Genomic DNA, 21,008 nt, shown 5'->3' with positions numbered 1-21,008 from the left:
CGGTTGAATTCACAACCATGTGGGGGCCCAATTCAATGGATCCCTCTCACTACTACATTTAGATTCTATAGCAACACTTTGCTATTGTTGCATAATGTCATATAAATGTTGCAATAGAGTTTATGCAACACTTAATCAAGTCTTTACATCGTCTTGTTGCATTAGGTCATTGCAACGCTTAATGCAACACTTTTTAATCAAGAACACTTTTGAAAAGTGTTGCATTGGTCATGTTTATGCAACGCTTTTTCAATTGCAAAGGCAACATTTTTTATCTTCTAATGCAACATTTCTTATGTAAAAAAAGCAACACTTCTTGAACTAATGCAATACTTTTCATGTTGATAAGCAACACTTATATCAAATTAATGCAACATTTTTATTTTGGAAACACAACACTTGTTACGTCCCAAAACAACACTTATAATAAACAAATGCAACACTAATTTATTCAAAAACAACACTTAATAAAGTGCAACGACATAAGGACTTGTAAGGCACGCAACAATTGTAATTCTCTCTAATTGTGCATTCAATTGATTCAGTCTCAAAAATATATGTCAATTACATTTCAAAAAAGGATCAAAAGTAGAACTTCGATCGCAAATGTTCAATTATTTAACTAAAACAAATATAACAAATGTTTAAATAGAACAAATAATAATTTTTAACGACTATTTGAAAGCTACTAATTATAAGTCTTCATTCTTGTATTGTGAGCATATATATGTTGCCAAATGGGACAAAAAATCAACCCGTCATCATTGTTAATACCTCAAATGCAACCTGTAACATAAAAAATAGAACATTATTAGATTTGAGGATTCAAAGGCTCAATAAGCATAGATGATATGTCACACTTAATTATCACGAAATAATAAATAATGCATTAAAGAACAACTAATTAACAAGGACCCGTCACAAAATACCCGTCGCAAGATCCGACCCGTCACAAGGGACGACCTGCGATTGGCAAGAGCATTACTAAAGAAAGCTATTACTAGGCCACTTTGTCAACCAACACAATTATTAGGTAAACACACTCACAAAGAATAAGATAATAAGCCATAGAAATTCAAAGAAAATGTAAGGAAATTGCAGGGAAGAAACCAAACCAAAGCGTTCAAAGAATTACGTCAATTTTGAAATACAAGTGTCCTGTCAATTACTAAATGCACATAACTACCAAGTTTCAATTATATTATCAAAATTATATTCACATTAAACAGTAAGTGAGTAGGAAACAACGCTCTCATTTCTGCATCAAAAGCAAAGAAGAGTGACCGACAAAGCAGATGCTAGATATTACCGAGCATGCCTCAGAGTAAATTGGAGTAAATTGTAGTTGTGACAAAATTAAGAGGAATATATATACACATGTTCACCTCAGAATTCACATCAGCTAAAACAGTTGTATCTGAGGTTTCCAAGAAACACACTCACAGCCGACGCACTAGGGACACCAAATGCAGGAATATATATACATATGTTGTTTTATATAGATGGGGGTCTGGATAAACTATCCTAAACCTACTAGCGATGAAAATTACTTAAGAACTTCAACCGACTATATCATTACACAACAAAGTTACCCTATACTTGCAGCCTTGCAGGTCCAAATTTGCTTTTTAAGAAGCTAAATCGATGGCAGCACAAAGAAAATAAAGATGACACAGACATAGATGGTAGTTTTCTCTCCAAAAGTGAGATTGCTCTTGAACCAACAATGTTATTATACTCCCTGAACATAATGATCAAAGAGCCCGAATATGTCTGACCAGCCCAAAGCTGATACAAACGTCCATGACTATACAGCATTTCAAAAAATAGCAAAATGATCTGTCTAACAGGAAAACACTAATGCGGATAAACCAAATTTTGTGTGACAAATATCTCTCCATTCTACTCTCAACCTTTCACACTTGTTTAATCAAAATTTTGTTATGAAGATGTGTCTGAAACCCACATCCTCATTTAAGGACATAGTTTCCATTTCTCAAAATTTGAATCTAGCAGCTCCAAGTCTCTGAGACTAAGATATGTACCTATGTCCGGCACGCATATCCGAATCCAAATAAGGTAGCATAGGATAAATCAATGCCCACAGGCACAGCATACCACGAAATCTTAAACAAAGCAATCACAAGCACATTTCTCACAATTTTGAAGCTGTGAACATAAAATTACTCCTAATTATACCATTACAAAGAGTCCCAAACCCTAGAAAAGTTAAATTAAGAAACAAAGACAGATAAAACAGAAAGTGAAATTGCTTAGAAGTTGAAATTGAACTAAAGCAACAATAACCCAGAAGTGCACACCAACTGCTCGAATGAACAATGAAGGAATATATATACCTCATGTTAAGTACTCCTTGACAACATCCGGAGGTAGTCTTCCAATTATCTTTGTCGATTTTGGTCTCTCATTAACTCTCTTTCATTTTCAATATCTTTTTGCATGCTTTCTAACTCCGCCTTCTTCTTGAGATGTTCTGCTTCATGTTCTTTGATTCGTTTACTCATTTCGCAGTCCATGTCTTTTCGCCTGGAATGGGTGGGTTAGTTGTGCTAAAAAATTAGAATCACACAAACTAGTGCAAGTTATATATTACACAAATTAGCCTCCAAGCACTATATTTCAGGTGCCGATCTCAGCACCTAATATATTCAGAGAACCAATAGCATCAAGCAAAGTAGCTATATAAAAAGGGTATATAGGAATTAATACTGCTGCACATAAGCAATGGCCAGATGAGATTATCTTACAGGGGATAGATAGATTGAATCTGCTGCACATAAGCAATGGCCAGATGAGTATTTTTTTTCCTGTATAATATAAATCTTCAAGTCGTGACAGCTCCACTGTTGCTTGTCTGAGAAAAAAGAAAAGATATCACTAGATTACTTATCCATAAGTTAGAGATATCAATTGCATTTCTGGGTGTAAATGGTTCTACTAATTGATAGAAATATGACGACATGAATGAGTCGGTCATAAGTACACACCTGAACTGATGCAAATTAAAACCTTCAACTCCAGTCATTGAACCAGCGAAAAAATATACAACAGTAACCTGCACCAATAACACCTTTTAAATGTACAACCAAAATAAATTAATCACGCAGTTTGTAAACATACAAAATTGTCAGCAATGCTCGAGAGAACACATTAATGTACGTGTAGAACCCAAGATGAATAGGTGTCGAGTGTAGTCTAGGATCAATCCTGAAATACGACAACCTGAACATTGAGGTGGAGCTAAAATTTCAGCACAATAAACCATTAGCCACCGCCCACCGCAAAATAACATTTTCATTTTTTGATAATTACGCCTTTCGTAGAGTACAAGCAATTTTTGATTTTACCTATACAATGGTTAAGCTAAGAGATTCAGTAATAGTGAATGTATCATTTATAAATCTTTGTAAAAGTTGTAAGAAACTTAATGTAGCCATGACAACTAGCTTCAATAAAAGTTCCATAAGATACAAGTCACACATGATAGCAAAACAAACACCTAGTGAATAGAGGCTCATGCAACGTTATATAGTGGAGTTGAAATTAAAAGAAGTGGAGTTGAAATTAAAAGAAAAAAGTCGCACAAGCACCAAATAGATCGACCCTAAATGAAATATTAGAGTGGCATTAGGCCTACCCTAAAATCTCATTAATAACGTAGTTTTAATAGGTCCGAAACTCAAAATCAAAGCTTGAAACCATAAAGGGTACAAACGAGAAGATAGCGAACAATACCCTGCAAAGAATAGCAAATCTTCATAGTACAACCATGATAAAATCATATCGCAGTTTGTAAGTCAATAAATTTGAAGTTTTAGAGAACATTACTAAACTTATGTAAATTTGAAGTTTAAAATAAAAAAGGAATATGATTTACTATTGGATCGGGGCATCACCTACCTTACACATCAGCCATACTCCCGTATTTAATTTGACACCGAGTTTTGCAGCCCGGTTTATATAAGCTTCACCAGCTGCTCCGAATTCTTTAACCTCCTACGCGTATTCATTCTCAATCTAACAAAACATGTTATCCAAGTGAGAACTAATTCCTACAAATCCGTAAAAAATCGACAAGTGACAAAACCAGAACATCTACATTATCATTATACAATAATTTGATCAAGTTCTCCAACAAGATTTTTGATGAGTATCAGTGGAACCACTTTAAAGCAAATCACAACCACCAATTGCAAGATCTAGACTACTCATGCTTCAACATGTAAATAATCTCAGGGGAGAAATCCAAAACGAGTATCTGAGATAGGATTATTGGACCTGACCCCAATCCAAAACGAGTATCTGAGATAGGATTATTGGACCTGACCCCAATCCTAGATAAGCTCGTGGCTTTTATTTCACCTGGACATTTTGCCAAACAGGTGGAGTGCATTAGTACAGAATGCAACATACAAGTATAACACAAATTGATTCACCGTAAGCAAGGGGAAATGCGATCTTACCAGTTACTATTCTGAGACGCCCAATAAAGCAAACCCAGTAATAGTTGAGAACTAATTTAGGATAAACAGAACTACAGAAGACAACTCATCAAGTTCCAGTTGGTAACTGCGGATTATATAATTAATCAACAATCGGCATTATGATAGGTTATGGTAAAAACACGTAATTTGATTTCTTATAAAATTTATCGTAGATCTGGTTTTCGATAAGCTAATCAATCAGTAGTATGATAATTTTTAAGCTATCGCCAAACACATAATTTGGTTTTATAATAAAGTTTCAGTTTTGTTAGCATAGAGCCATCACTATTCATCTACTCATTTTACATTGCTTTCCGACACTCTACTGAGATTTATAGTATAGAACCATCTTATAACTGGCCGAGATCGTATCATCTTTTTTATCCGATTAAACTGAAAATTGATTGAAAAACCGTAGCCCTCACACCCAATTACATCTTAACATGATAAAATAACTAAATTCCTCATCCCTAATCCCTAACCTGATAAATGAGAATAAATGAGGAATCATAGAAATTGTGATGATTTAAACAAACAATAACATACATACCTGATTCGCGAGAGGCTGCCGACGAACTGGCTTAGAGAGTTAGAGACGGATATCAGGCAAACTGGCTGACGGCAGTAACGAGGAGGCTGCTAGTGGTGGCTGTATGTGACGAGGTGGCTGCCGGCGTTAACGATATGGCTGCTGGCGGTGGGTTACGAGGTGGTTTTTTTTTTTATTTCTCTCTTCTGGACTTGCGTGAATCAGTGAATGAAATCAATGAATGGCGGCAGACTCTTTGAGTCTTTATCAGTCTAGATAACTCAATTTCTTCTATACATTTATTTAATTTAATTTTAATTTAGTCTTGTTTGCGGGCTTATCATTCATTAAACCGAAGCCTTAGATATTCTCCCCCATTTTTGGCTACGGTTGTTTGAAAACAACCGTAGCTTTTTATAAATGGCTACGGTTATTTACAACAACCGTAGCCTTATCTACTTGCCTAATGTCATTTTTCTACTAGTGGAAGAATATCGAAGAGTTTTTGTTACTGTATCAAATAAATGAATTGAATGACGCGTGATGGAAGGAATTGAAAGATTGAATAATAATATTGATTATTGATGGGAGATTCCAAAAAATAAAAAGTGGCGCACAAACAAAATTTTCAGTAAAATGTTTTGAGCGGCTGAACAAAAAAATGAAATTTTTATAAAGGGTTTATAACTTATGTGATATAAGTGTTGCACAAGTGTTATAAGTGTTGCACAAGTGTTGCGACAAAGTGCAACATTTGTATAAAAACGTTGCACTTCGAGTAATACATTGCAACACTTATATTAAAGTGTTGCCCTATGTAAGTAAAAGCAACATTTATAAATTAAGTGTTGCTTAATTAACTGAAAATTGCAACACAAATCGTAAGTGTTGCACACGAAATGTTGCATTAGGTCTATTTTTGTAGTAGTGTCTCCAAAGCACATCGAAGTGGTACGCCTCCATCAAAACGACTAAAATTTCTCAACATTTCAACATTTTATAACATTTGAGGTTTCCTTAGCAATAAATTGTTTCCACATAACAAAATCTTCAAAATGAGCACTTCAAACTTATTGATAAAAAGTATTTATGGGTTGCCTTACCAGAAGGTCAATCAAGGTCACCTAGACGAGTTAACCAAGTCCACATCGCATCACGGGGTTGGAATAGGTGACTCACATGCAAACCCTTGACTAGGCTTTGGGTCATGGGTCGAAAGACACTAGTATGACACAATCTAGGGTGTTTTACAACCATTCTAGTAGGCGAAGTCTTAAGTTGAAAAAGTATTTTTAATGGCTTAGTTGATCTTGTCAAAGTTCCCAATTAGGCACTTTTCAAAACTTATCATCTAAATGCAACTATATGCCATGATGCAACTATTATATACATCCTAATGCAAGTGATTCTACTAACTAATATGACATATAAACTAAATGCAAGTCCTAAGTTCACATTGTTATACCGCATCAATCAAAATAAAGCCACATAGTCATTAACATAAAGAGGAAAAAGGAGATTGGAAAGATCATACCATGCGGTCTTCAATATCCTCATGTCTCGGATGTGGCGTAGTCATTCAATGTGAACAAGGATAGAACAAACACAATATATACAACAATATATACATGACTACACTACTAAAGAAATGAACATGTTTTTGGTTTTTCAATTTTCAATTTTTTATGGTTTTTTAAAAATTTTAAATTTTTTGGATTTTTGAATAAAAGTTAAGTTAGAATTCCCCATCCCCACACTAATATGGGCATTGTCCTCAATGGCCAAAATGATGGGAAATTATGCAAACATGATGCATGATTTCTACACTAAATGCAAGCTACACTAGTCTACACTACATGATGCATGGTTTTTGTTTATGACGGAGAGGATAATTTAGATTACCTCCCTTTGTGTATGCATGTACTTCCCCAAACCGAGTTAGACATTATTGCTAATGTCCTAAGGTTGGGTGTAGTTCATGCACACACTATGCAATGCATGAAACTAATTTGTCATTTTGGATTTTCAAAAGTTGGGAACAATAAAATGAGAACACCTCAATGGGGCCGAGGTGTTAGTCCTCTATGGTGCTAGGACTACTCCAACAATGATCAAGATTAATAAAATACAAGTTAACAAAACACAAACTTCTTTTCATGAAACTTGAAAATTAAAGAGAGGAGATGAGGAAACTTCACTTTAACTTAGATGGGTGCCGCACGCCCGCTCCACCTAGCCATGAAGTGATCCTCTGGAGATCGCCGTCATCTCCCTCTAGATTTCTATCCCATATCTCCTTTGATGCATCACTCATACTCGGGTCCATGAATTCGTCCTCTTCACTTTCAAGCTCCACCATGTCTCCTCCGCAAGAATTGTTGCTCCCCTCCTCTTGTCTCCCGTTTGCCCCTTCATTAGCCCTCTCCGAATTGGGGAAGAGTAAATCCAATTGAGCCCATGAGGGAAATGCTCCTTCCTCACTAATCCTTCCCCTTCGAACCATCTCGTGGTATTGATGATAGAGTGCATAGTAATTGTCCACGGAGGTTTCGTATTGTCGGTAGTGCAAATCTTGTAGGATTCCCGTGACAAAGTCATCACGGGGAAGGATGAAGGGGTTGGGATGGTTGTACGGTTGGTAAGGAAATGGGTAGGGAGGCACTTTGATCTTCTCATCTTGAGTTTGTTGTTCTTGTTGTTGTTGTGGTGGATTCGGAGGTGGTGGTGCTTGCCTCGTTTGATTTGGGATGAGGTAGGATGGAATTGGAGCTAAAGGTCCTCTTCTTGGGGAGATACGTGGTAGGTTGGTCATTGGAAGATAAATCGGATCGCTTCCTTTCGTTAACCACTTGATCCGCTTATCGACCCCCTCAAGGGTTATCCAATGATGATGAATAAGAAGAAGATCTTCGTTTATCCTTGTGTTTCCCAAAAGAGGAGCATACTCATTATTCTCATTGAATATCGGATTGAAGTGCTTTGCAAGCCTAGTAATGAGTCCTCCATTCACAATGTGTTTCATCCCATCATCGTCACCATTCCTAAACTTTGCCCATTTTTCGAGTAGCACAAGAGGTGCATTGAAGTGGTACACATTCCTTCCTTGAATATTGAGGTAGGATTCCATAAACACAAGGTCAAGTTGATTCACTATGGCCGGATCTCGGCGAGCAAGTAGAGTGCCCGAGAGGAATCGATAAGTAAGCCTCAAGATAGGATTTTGGATATGAAAAGCGAGACATTCCTTGGTGTGTATGAAATCCCGGCCGGTCATGGCCCTCCACAAAGGTTCAACACTATACTTCTTAGGCTTCGATGTCCGGGTAGGCGAAACATCGAGACCGAGCACATTTGCGAATTCTACAAGGGTCATCATTCTAGAAACACTCTACAACCTAAATTCTATGCATATTGTTTTGTTCAAGGTTGTAATCTTCAAAAAGCTCAAAAATTCAAGCACAAGAGATCGGTAAGTTTGTTCATACATGCGAGAAAGGGTAGAGAGACCAAAAACATCAAAGAGAGCTTCCACTTGGTGATAAATCCCAAGTTTCCTCAAGGTAGCATGACATAAAAACTTAGTGGGAAGAATGTTCTTACTTAGAAGCCGGTGGAAGACTAATCTTTGCACATCATTGACAAATTCCACATTTGAGAAGTCATCAAGCCTTGTAAGATCTACAATCTCTTCATGCTCCCTTCTTAATGTGTTGACATGGGAGGTAGAAGAACTTCCCCTCATCCTTGGTCTCCTCCCATTCCTAAAAGAGGATCTCCTTGGTGCCATTATTGAGCTAGATTCTTTTGATTTGTGAAGGAATAAAGATGCTCCTTGTGAATTGAGTGTTGCCTTTGAAACCCTAGAAAATTGGGGGTTTTTGATTTTGTGGGTTAAAAGAGTGATTGGGATATGCTTTGGAGTCATAAGGAGGTGGGTTTTTATAATGCAAGTGGAAGGAAGGGTGATGTGTCACTAATTGTGTGGTGGGGTGTAATTTAATTAAGAAAAGACAGGTCAAATCACCGCGGGAAGACGGGCGGATTCGAGCAGAAGACGCTCGGATTCAAGCTTCTCGGGACGGGCGGATTCTGGGTAAGACGCCCAGATTCTGTCACAGCTAACTTTCCAAAAACATGACGCCAGAAAGATGGGCGTCCCGAGCATAAGACGCTCGGATTCTTCAATTACGGGACGGGCGTCTTTTCACAAAGACGGGCGGATTCCTTTCCAGGGAAATTTCTTGAAATGCACGGGTAGAAAGACGGCCGAATTTCTGCAAAGTCGGCCGGATTCTTAAGGACGAGCGTCTTCCCTTCTGAGACGCTCAGATTCTTCTTCAGTCCCAAAATCTTCAAATTCTCAGCTTAGCGGGACGGACGGATTCTTCCCAGGATGCCCGGATTCCAGCAAGACGGCCAGATTCCAGGGAACACGCACGTGTTCAAGCTGTGAATTCTTCCTTTGACTTCCTTTCCTCGCATAGACGCTTCCCCACACTTAAAAATTGGTTCCTTCCTTCATTCAAAATTTGTTAGTGACCCTCCCTCACTTACTCTCATGAAAAGAGTTTATGCTTATTATTAAGGAAATGCAATAAAATTATAAATACAAGTTAGAGGGTTAGTATATTTACAAGTGGTGGTTTAGGGAGGACTCCACCAAACTCTCCCTTTGATGGTTCTTTCAAGGATGAGAAGGCCCGAGGTAGGTGACCTCGACCTCTCCAATGAACGCTCCCTCATAGTAAGGCTTCAATCTTTGACCATTGACCTTGAACTTGCTTCCATCTTCCGCCTTGAGTTCGAAATCCCCATATTTTCCAACTTCGGTTATCACATAGGGACCCATCCACCTAGAGTTCAACTTTCCCGGAAAAAGTCCGTAGCGGGAATTGAATAGAAGGACTTTGTCCCCTTTATGCAAGGCCTTTTGTCTAATTCTCTTATCATGGAGCAATTTTGTTCTTTCTTTGTAAATCTTTGCATTCTCATAGGATTGTAGTCGGAATTCCTCCAACTCTTGAATTTGAACCATCCTCTTTTGCCCACTCAATTTGAGATCAAGATTAAGCGCTCGGATTGCCCAAAAAGCTTTGTACTCCAATTCGATTGGCAAATGACACGCTTTTCCATAGACAAGCTTGTAAGGGGAGGCTCCTATGGGAGTCTTATAGGATGTCCTATAAGCCCAAAGAGCATCATCAAGCTTTGTACTCCAGTCTTTTCGGGTTTTGTTCAGAACTTTCTCGAGGATTTGCTTGATCTCTCTATTTGAAACTTCAACTTGACCGCTTGTTTGAGGATGATATCCCAAGCCGGTTCTATGTTGAACACCATATTTGGTCAAAAGAGATGCAAGTTTCTTCTCATGGAAGTGCGTTCCTCCATCACTTATGATTGCTCTAGGAACTCCAAATCTTGGGAAGATTATCTTTTGAAGAGCTTGGTGACCGTTTTTGCGTCATCATTTGGAGTGGCAATTGCCTCCACCAACTTTGAGATGTCGTCTACGGCTACAAGGATGTACTTATTCCCATTGGATGTCAAAAAGGGACCTTGGTAGTCGATTCCCCAAACATCGAAGATCTCCACCTCTAGAATGCCCCTTTGTGGCATTTCGTTCCTCCAAGAGATATTCCCCGTCCTTTGACAAGCATCGCAATGAATGATGAATTCTCTTGTGTCTTGAAACATTGTAGGCCAATAGAAGCCCGATTGAAGAATTTTTGCAATGGTCCTCCTTGCTCCATGGTGCCCACCGTAGGGTGATGAGTGACACCCTTCCAAGATTCCTTGGACTTCCCATTGAGGGATGCATCTCAGGTAGAGCCCATCACTACACTCCTTGTAGAGGTTTGGGTCATCCCAAAAGTACCTCTTTACTTCGAATAGGAATCTCTTCCTTTGGTTGTGGTTCAAATTTGGAGGGAGTACCTTTCCAACAATATAGTTAGCATAATCGGCAAACCATGGGGTGATGTGCCTTTCAAGTTGTGTTTGAATGGCCATCAAAATATCGTCGGGAAATGAGTCATTGATCGGGGTTTCTCCATTTTCATCATGAAACCGGATCCTTGACAAGTGATCCGCCACTACATTTTCGGCTCCTTTCTTGTCTCTTATTTCCAAGTCAAATTCTTGAAGGAGCAAAATCCATCTCAACAACCTTGGTTTTGCCTCCTTCTTTATCAAGAGATGTCGGAGAGCACGGTGATCCGAAAAGACAATCACTTTAGATCCAAGTAAGTAGGAACGGAACTTGTCCAAAGCATAGACATTGGCATGTAGCTCCTTCTCGGTGGTATCATAATTCACTTGGGAGGGATCAAGAGTCTTGCTTATATAATAGATGGCATGAAGAGCTCTTCCTACCCGTTGGCCAAGAACCGCTCCAACGGCGTAGTTGCTAGCATCACACATAATCTCGAACGGTAGTTCCCAATTTAGAGGTTGAATGATCGGTGCCGAGATTAGTGCTTCCTTGATTCTATTAAAGGCTTCAACACACTCATCAGTGAAAAGGAATTGGGCATCTTTAAGCAAGAGTTGAGTGAGGGGTTTCGCTATTTTTGAAAAATCCTTTATGAAACGGCGGTAGAAACCCGCGTGACCGAGAAAGCTTCTCACCCCTCTAACATTCACGGGAGGTGGGAGTTTCTCTATCACCTCAACTTTAGCTTTATCGACCTCGATGCCTTTTTCCGAGATTAAATGACCCAAAACAATTCCTCCATTGACCATGAAGTGACACTTTTTCCAATTTAAAACAAGACTAACATCTTCACATTTTTGCAACACAAGAGAAAGATTATGCAAACATGAGTCAAAGTCCTTTCCATAAACACTAAAATCATCCATAAAAACTTCCATTGTGGTCTCTAAGTAATCGGAGAAGACACTCATCATGCATCTTTGGAAAGTGGCGGGGGCATTACATAAACCAAAAGGCATTCTCCTATATGCAAAAGTACCATAAGGGCATGTGAAGGTGGTCTTATGTTGGTCATCCGGGTGTATAGGGATTTGAAAGAATCCCGAATACCCGTCAAGGTAACAAAAGAATTTATTGGAGGCAAACCTCTCAAGCATTTGGTCAATGAATGGTAGGGGGAAATGATCCTTTCTTGTTGCGGAATTCAATTTTTGATAGTCAATGCACATACGCCAACCGGTGATCATCCTTGTGGGTATTAGCTCATTTTTCTCATTTGTCACCACCGTGGTACCTCCTTTCTTAGGTACCACTTGAACGGGGCTAACCCACAAAGAGTCCGATATGGGATATATGATTCCCGCATCAAGTAATTTCATAACCTCTCCTTTGAGAACTTCTTGCATGTGGGGGTTCAATCTTCTTTGAGGTTGAATGGTAGGCCTATGGTCTTCCTCTAGATGAATTCTATGCATGCAAAAGTTGGGACTTATCCCCTTAAGGTCATCTAGACTATAACCTATAGCCTTCTCATGTTTTTTCAACACATCAAGCAATTTTACCAATTGGTTCTCATCAAGTCTATCATTAACAATCACGGGTTTGGTCTTTGATTCATCAAGGTAAGCATATTTCAAATTTGGGGGAAGGGGTTTTAAAGTAGGAGTTTGTACCTCACTTTCCTCCTTTGGAGTTTCATTGAGAATTTGCTCCATCTCCATTAGACATTCCATTCTCATAGCATATTCAACTTGTTCTTCATTCTCGTCAATCTCATCATATTCAAATTCCATGATGGATTCTTCTTGCTCTTGAGCTTGTAAGATGTCTTCTAGGATGGATTGCTCATCTTCTATGGGTTGACATGTTTCCACAAGGATGTTATGCACTAATTCGGATTGTGCATGAGTAAGTTCTTTGTTAGCTAGAGCGGACTCAAAAAGATCTACCTCCAATTCCCAATACATATTTTTAGTCTCACTTGCTTCCAAGGCCTCCAACGCTTGCATGGGATCTTTGAAGAAAGGTATACTTAAGTGGTCCTCTACAAAACAATCTATAAAGTCCATCTTGCAAAATATCAAACAACTCGAAAACAATTAGAACAAACCTTGAGGAGTTTTACTTCCCCAAGGCAAAGAAAGACACAACTAATAACAATATAAGAAAATCTAAATCAAGTTAACACCGTCCCCGGCAACGGCGCCATTTTTGGTCGGACTAAATCTTTTCGGTAACTTGTCGTTAGGAGCACCTAGACCAAAACACAATTTATAACTTCACAAACAACTCTACAATTAGTAAAGAGGCAAGTAAAGGTCGGATCCCAAGGGACGGGAATTGAGATGAGATTTCTATTGAAACTAGTGGTGTCTTAGGGGTGTCACAATTTGGGTTGATGTAGAAGGTCACTAAACTAAGTAGCAATGAAAATAAACAAGCAAGATGAATTAAAAGGGTTGTAAACAATTGATAAAAAGCACTAGAGTATCATGGGGTCATAGGGGAATCATGGGAATTGATCATACAAACATGTTCTCAAATTATAAGCAAGCAATTATTGTTGTGATGGATTGAGTTGGGTTATATCTTATAATCCTAGGAAAGTTTGGGTCCCGGAGCCGAATCGATTAGATTGTACAACACCTACAAGTCGACTTAGTCTTCCCTACTCAACAACATGCATGGTCTAATGAGACTCGAGTTGGTTTATGTCTTACAAGTCTCATTGAAAAGATAGGTGATGGGTAAAAAATGCAAGGATTCATAGGCTCGCATTTCATCAACCATGAAAGCATATTAAATTAAGCATGAATCATTCCCCATGTTGGTTTCCCCTAATTACCCATTAACCCTAGCTAGGTGACTACTCACTCATTTTCATGTTGATCATGCTAGCAAGGTTGTCAATCATACCAACAAAGTAAAACATGATGAATAAATGAAAGTAATTAACAATAATTAAAAAGGGATTAAGAGAATTATACCTACTAATGATTCCAATAATAAAGCAAAGAATAAAAGAAGTACTTGATGCTTGATTGAGAGGTTGTCAATCTCCCAATAATAACCCAAATAATCTTCAATTACCCAAAATAAAGGATGAACACAAGAGAGATTAAGGAAATAAAACTAGTATTAAAACTTGATTAATTGTTGATTACAAAACTAAAGGAGATTTGATTGATATTAACTACTCTAAGAATTGATAAGAAGAACATGCTCTTCTAATTAGACTAATGGGGTATTTATAGTGGAAATTAGGTGGATGCATTAGGGTTAACTAAGAGCTTAAATGACGATTAAGTCCCTACTTAAGGAAACGCCGGTATATTCGGAAGGAAGGGCATCTTTCTTGAAGCTTGAAGAAACGAATTTGTGCTGCCTTGGAATCCGTGCGTCTTAGGCTCGGGACGGCCGGATTCATGTGTCTCTGCCCGGGTGTCTTTGGGAGAAGACGGGCGTCTTCTGGGTGCTGCTGCCCGGGCGTCTTCGGTAGAAGACGCACGGATTGTGAAGGTGGAAGACGGGCGTCTTCTTGGCAATCCGCACGGATTGCTGCTCAGACTTGTTTCTTCTTCTTTTCTTCCCTTTTCTTCATAAAATCCTTGGGGATTTCCTTGGGGATGCAAGGATCTTTCCTCATCATTGCCCATCTACTATAGTATGTACAAAGGCCTTCTAATCTTGTCTCTCCTTGATGCTTGGTCATTGAATTCAATCAATTTAGTCTCATTTTGCCATGAAAATGCAAGGTTTGCACTCCTTTCCTACCAAGGACACAAAACCTCAAAGAATATGCAAAACAAAGAACTAAAGACAATAAATGACCTAAATATGCACTAAAAAGCATGGGGACAAGGCTAATTCGGGGACTAAATATGCTCTAATTATGGTCACATCAGTGCGATCACATGATTTAATATCATAATTAAATCTCATATAAAGAATACGTAAGGGATGATTCATTTATATAGTCAACTGATCAACATTAACCGGTAACGATTGGCTTGCTAGAGTTTGACGTTACTGTCGTGGGATGGTGGTGGTCAGTTGATCCCTTAAGGTCACACCTAAAGGATGATGGCCTTATCTGTAAAGTTGATTAATTGTATGACGATACAAGTTGATCAATTCCTTAAAATTGAACAATTTATTTGTGAGAGAGAATATATTTACCTTATTGTAATGGGATTAAATTAGATTTATTTTAGTAATAAAAATGCTTTATAACTAAAATTGTTTATTGTTTGAGAAACAATAGAGATAAGAATGAATGGTTGATTATATTTACAAGATGTTGTGAATTATAATTAAATGACCCATTTTATTTATGTGATCAAGTATCACTAGTCAATTTGTTGAATGTAATTTAATTAATTTATAAAAATGATATTTATGTGAAAAATATGCATTAAATTAATTAATAACATGTAACATATTACATGTGACATATTGTGTGACAAATGACAAATTGACAAAATAAAATGGTAGTCCATTTTATGTTAAATGGACCGAAATATTGGTAGTGTAGGGTGTTGGGATGATGTTATTTTATTAGTAAAATTAGACATCGTCATGGCTAGAAAAGACTAGCTTACACACCTATTGCATGGTAAAGAGAAAAAGTGAAAAGCAAGATGCCAATTTTGGCTCTTTTCTCTTGTTCCCACCGGTTGCACTACTCTCTTTTAAGAGAGTTTTGTTCTCTTATTATTTACACTACACTACCATTATTCATTCACATGCAAAATGCTTACCTCTCACATATTTCTTACTTCATCTTTCTCTAAAACTTGAGAAATGATGATCCAATTTGTTCAACAAGATTACTAATATTATTAGTGTAATATATGAGTATTAGTAATCAATTTTAAGGTAAACTACTAAACAAATATCTAGCACATATTATTTAGTAGAGATAAGGGATAATATTGGGTGCAATCAAGAGGAGTGGCTTCTATACTTGAAGTCTTTGGAGGATCATCCTAATATTCATCATAGCTCAAGAACAAGTGAAGGTAGGAGACCTTACTTGTGCCCATAAATCCAAAATTTACAATGTAAGGGACATTGTTTTCTTATAAATCATTCCTTTTGTTATGCATGCACTAGATCTAAAGAACTAGAAATTAAAATGTTAATTTGTTCACTATTAGAAGAGTCTAATAATAGGTATATGAACCTAATACCAACATCGTCAACAAGCTTCCGAATATGCGCGAGAGACGGGAATTCCGCCTCGTTATCTCCTTTCCTATAAGACATATAAAATGCACTAGGAAAGCAAAATAGAAAGCATTTGGCTGATAAAATGGATATGAAATGTTATAATAGTATGCAAAATAGGTTCAATTAGGGGACTAAATATACGCACATAAGAGTCACATCATCTTACAAGGATAATCATCCTTGGTTCCACATACGATGTCGGTGTAACCCGAGTACGATGATAAACTTTGACTAATTACAAAGCAATAAACTTAATATAATTAGTTCTTATTAAGAATTTTTCCATCCTTTTTTACAAAACTATCCATGTCAAGCTTTCAAAACCGAACCCGTCATCGAATATTATCAACACAATGATAATTATTCCGAGCCCCGTTCTTCATATTAGCACAAAAGCGGTCTTAACAACCTTTTCAACAAAAGCAGGTTTTAACACCCTTTTACAAACGATTTCACAAACACTTTCAACATCCAGGAGACCCCCCCTTTCGGTCGTCATCTGAGTCGCACCTATACAAGCTCTCTGGTTGCTACATTTCAAACCAGGGCATGCTCCCTTGCATCGCCTTATGGCTCGCGCCTCAATAGGCTGCGTGACATTGATCCTATCCCATTTTCAGCACTCGTCCAGGACGATCCCAACTTCCGTTAACCCGAATATAGGACGGTTCAAATTGACGAGTTAGCATTTTATACTTTGCCTTCTAAAAACACATTTTTTTAAAGACAAATGGATCATGTTAAGCACCATAAACCTTACTTGGTAAATGGATGTTTAGTTTCCGTCTTATATGCAAATCAACATTAAATCCAACTCGACATCAATTACTTGATACTTGGATAAACAAGCGACATAGAAAATCTCACATGTTAGGTTTAAACTTGTGGATGCGCATTCATGCATTTAACCCACTTTATCAACTTTTTCACTTAACCAACCAAGATCGATCAGTAGAGGCCGCTACCGCGGGCGGGATTGGCTTTCCAATTAAAGGGCTTCCTAATACGTACCCTCACCTCTTAGAAATAAAATTTGGATAGTGGACGACCTTATCCAGGGCTAACGAGAGTCATTCTAGCAAAGGATGCCAAAGAGGGACGATTCCTTATCTTTAGTTCTTATGTCAAGCACCGCTTTTTTGTCTTGATTGACCGACGTACAAAGTGGATTCGAACGGTTTCCAGGCATCCCATAATTGCTTGTTGGCGACTCCGAACATCTCTGCATCGTTTCGAGACCCTCGCCGAGACAAAACCGGTTGATCTAAAGCGATCCGGTCGAAAGCATTTCTATGCCACCGAGCATGGCTTTCCGACTCCTGCACGTCCACAGATTGGCTTGGCGTGTAGGTGGTGCATGTCCACAAATTGGAGACTCCGCTGGGGAAAACTACGACACTTGTGTCTTTGCGATCCCTAGATGGTGAAACTCGAACGAGGTCTCGGTTGAACTGCATTAATTGATATTAAGGTCATAAGTCGGGTTCCTCGTCTGGTCCCCTAACCTAACCTTTATCCACCAATTGGCTCGTCCCGTTGGCGTGAGTTTTCTCATCCCCGCGTTTCAATCCCAATTGCGCCAAGCATACCTTTGGCGTTACACCATTTTGTTTCGGAAAGAGCATTCACTTCCCACGTGCACGAGGCTAGGGCACCAACCTTATACATTTTGTTTTGATTGCCATCCCTCTCGAAAATCGGGGATTGATCGCTTGTTGTGTAACCACCCTTATTAAGCTAAAACCCGTGTCAGCATTATGCATAATGTAATGAATTGCGAGTGCTTATGTGCTATGTGATCATAAGTACTTCCGTGTCATTTCAAAACTTTCAAAACACCTTATTGCGCCTTCATAATTGTTATTACAAACCTCGTTCTATCGTCGATCGTTGCAAACCTTTTTCCTACCGTCGTAATGACGATTTTTAAACCTGGTTTTACAACCATTTCAAAAACAACTTTTTGCGCCGTCATAATGGCTGTTTTAAACCTCGGTCTTTCGCCGACCGTTGCAAACCTTTTTTATACCATCATAATGACGATTTTTAAAACCTTGTTTTTACAACTGTTTCAAAAGCACCTTTTTATGCCGTCGTAATTGCAGTTTTAAAACACGGACTTTAAACCGTTTTGCGTCAACATAATGGACATTTGCACCGACATAATTGACATGTGCGCTGACATAATGGCCCATTTAAAACCCGAGAATGACTCACCATTTTTGAGGACTTTTCAAATCCCGAGGACAACACACCGTTCTCGAGACCACAGCAATTTCAAACTTTGCAAATCTCGATTTTCAAAACACACGATTTTGAATTTCAACAAAAAAAACCGTCTTCGGAAACAACGCATCGTTTTCAATGTAATACCCAAGATATTTAAGAACGCTGTTGATCGATCTTGTTGACCAAACAGACCTTAGGGATGAATGGGTGAGGGATCAGGCTTGTAACATGAGTTTTATAGGATTGTTTGCTCGACCTAGCTGAGGCTACTCGGCCGAGTATCACATATACTCGACTGAGTAGAGCCTACTCGGCCGAGTAGTCCCGTACTCGACCGAGTATGGCTGCTGTCGACACGTTAATATAAACGCAAGTTCGCGAGATTCATTTCATTTCTCATTTCTTCGACAGTTTCTCTTTCTTTAACCCTAGCCTATCTCCCTCTCCTATCACCCCATATCTTCACACTCTAATGTATTTAGCCTAAACCTCCACCATGGGAAGGTCGGGATTCGCTGGGGAAGGATGACGTGAGTGGTGGTCGTCTATGTCGCCGCCGATGCGTAATGTTAGGTAAGTTTCTGCCTTGTGTTCATTTGAGTGATTCTTTGAGTATAGTTGTATAATAGGAGATGGTTATCATGGTTAGGATACTTATTGGAGTCGTGCGTGGCTGTGTATGGAGGTCTTACATGCTTTGCGACGAGGTAGGGTTTCCCTACTCAGTTTACTGTTAATTGATTAAGATTGTGATTGTATTGTAATTATGGTTATCTGCTGATCATCAGAGTATGGGTGTTGTAGTGATGTTGGAGATGTGATTGTGTTGTGACGGTGGTGTTGTTGTGACAGCTGTGATGCTGTGGTACTGTGACGTGTGTATTGTTTGTGGTGGAGTCACTTGCGGGAGTGGCTTCACACCCTAGTTCGCCCTCCGTGGAACCCGCCACTGAAGGGGATGTGCACATTAAGGGACAGGGATTGTTAGTCGCTCGTTAAAGATCTGGACTAGGTGGGATGGGCTGCGGTCATCCACTGGCCGCGAGGATTACCTGTTGCGATGGGTGATCTGGCAGGGCTACACCCTTCGGGGTGTAGTCGGTTACTGTGCGAGGTCGTGATACTGGGATAGAGGATGATCAGCTGTTTACATTGTTATCCTGTCTTACATTTGATTAGTCAGTATTGACCCCGTGTTGTTTTGTGGTGTCTGCGGTGATCCATTCGGGGATGGTGAGCAGTTGGCTTAGCAGGTATTGTTGATTGTGGCTGCTAGGATTGGAGGGATCGAGTCATCACGCTACCAGTTTAGAGATGCGGTGTCATGAGTGTTGTAGTTGTACCTTCATTATAAAGACTTTGTATTGAGTTGTGTTGTATGAGACTTATTAATAATATAAGATTGTTCTTTTATTGTCTAATTTGATCTACCTCCTCGGGAAACCGAGATGGTGACACCGTCATACACTGGGATGGTCCTTGGTAAGGCGTTCTGGTGTGCGGGGGTGTTACAAAGTGGTATCAGAGCCGACGATTTAGGAACCTGAACCAATGAATCTAATGAATATAGGGTGTCAATTAAAATGAACCTGGTGTATGTACGTTGGGAGCCCCAGCCGATGCTAGATTTTGGGTGAGTAGGCGCCCTCATTTCAAAATCATGGCCTCATCGGACTTAAGCTAGACACGGGAAAAAGGGTAGCTAGTGAGAGTCGTTGATTGCTTAGTGATGATTGTTGTGTGTATCTATGATTGGGGTGATATGTGTTATGATGTATGTGTGGAAAAGTTGGAGTGAGTGATGGAATTGTTGCGATGTGCGACCAATGGTAAGTTAACCAATTTGTTTCACGATGAATGTGTTGTGTGTTGAATTGCTGCTTTGTAAATGTGATTAAGGTGTATGTCTGGTGATTAGCAAAATTAGAGATGATGTGATATAAGAGCTAAACCTTGCAGGTACCGTAATTAAATGCTGAGTATGCTATAAGGATAGGGTGTAACAGTTTCATGGCATAGTGAAGAATGAAGGTAGTAATGATGATAGTATTGGTAGTAGATGTACAAAAATAGGTGTTGATATGTGTTTGAGTGGTAGAACTAAGCCTTAATAGTGACGAGCCGGTTGCACGGAACTCCGAACGATATTATTTATTTTGCAGGGATAGTGAAAGTTTATGATTTCCTCTTAACTTTTGGGAACTCGACCGAGTAGATGACTGTACTCGACCGAGTAGACCATACTCGGCCGAGTATCAAGCTACGCAACCGAGTATCCGTTTGGTGAAAATAATAATCGCTTCTGTTCTTCAAAATTCGACCGAGTAAGAAGGATACTCGACCGAGTAGTCTACACTCGGCCGAGTATTCCTAAACACTCGACCGAGTAGTCGACACTCGGCCGAGTATTTCCAATACTCGACCGAGTATTACTGTAGCAGGACTTATACGGGTTATACAAAAACCCTATTTTCGTTCCTTCCTTTCTTATTTCCGCCTCCCATCTTCACATTCCCTTCTCTCTAAAAACTTCATATCCTTCCTTTCTCAAGCTTTTGGGTAAAACTTTGGTGTTCCACTT

The 21,008-nt window shown here is 38.9% G+C and overlaps 1 long non-coding RNA gene across 4 annotated transcripts; it reads right to left on the bottom strand.

Moving 5' to 3' along the window:
- Nucleotides 1-514: 514 nt before the first annotated feature.
- Nucleotides 515-5,373, bottom strand: LOC141647747 (uncharacterized). Of its 4 annotated transcripts, none has more exons than XR_012545819.1 (7): nucleotides 5,056-5,373; nucleotides 4,485-4,590; nucleotides 4,300-4,383; nucleotides 3,922-4,038; nucleotides 3,009-3,076; nucleotides 2,769-2,875; nucleotides 515-786 (listed from the first exon to the last, which is right to left on the bottom strand). It is a non-coding gene; the product is annotated as an uncharacterized LOC141647747 (long non-coding RNA). The 4 variants fall into 4 exon arrangements; XR_012545817.1 differs by lacking the exon at nucleotides 515-786 and adding an exon at nucleotides 2,400-2,547 and having other exon boundaries at nucleotides 5,056-5,372; XR_012545818.1 differs by lacking the exon at nucleotides 515-786 and adding an exon at nucleotides 2,400-2,547 and having other exon boundaries at nucleotides 4,305-4,383; nucleotides 5,056-5,372.
- Between the last annotated feature and the right edge of the window lie 15,635 nt (nucleotides 5,374-21,008).

Source organism: Silene latifolia, chromosome 3 (assembly GCF_048544455.1).
Source record: "Silene latifolia isolate original U9 population chromosome 3, ASM4854445v1, whole genome shotgun sequence".
NCBI classification, from domain to species: Eukaryota; Viridiplantae; Streptophyta; class Magnoliopsida; order Caryophyllales; family Caryophyllaceae; genus Silene; species Silene latifolia.
Note: the sequence above shows the minus strand (reverse complement) of the source record. Positions and strands in the feature narration are given on the sequence as shown.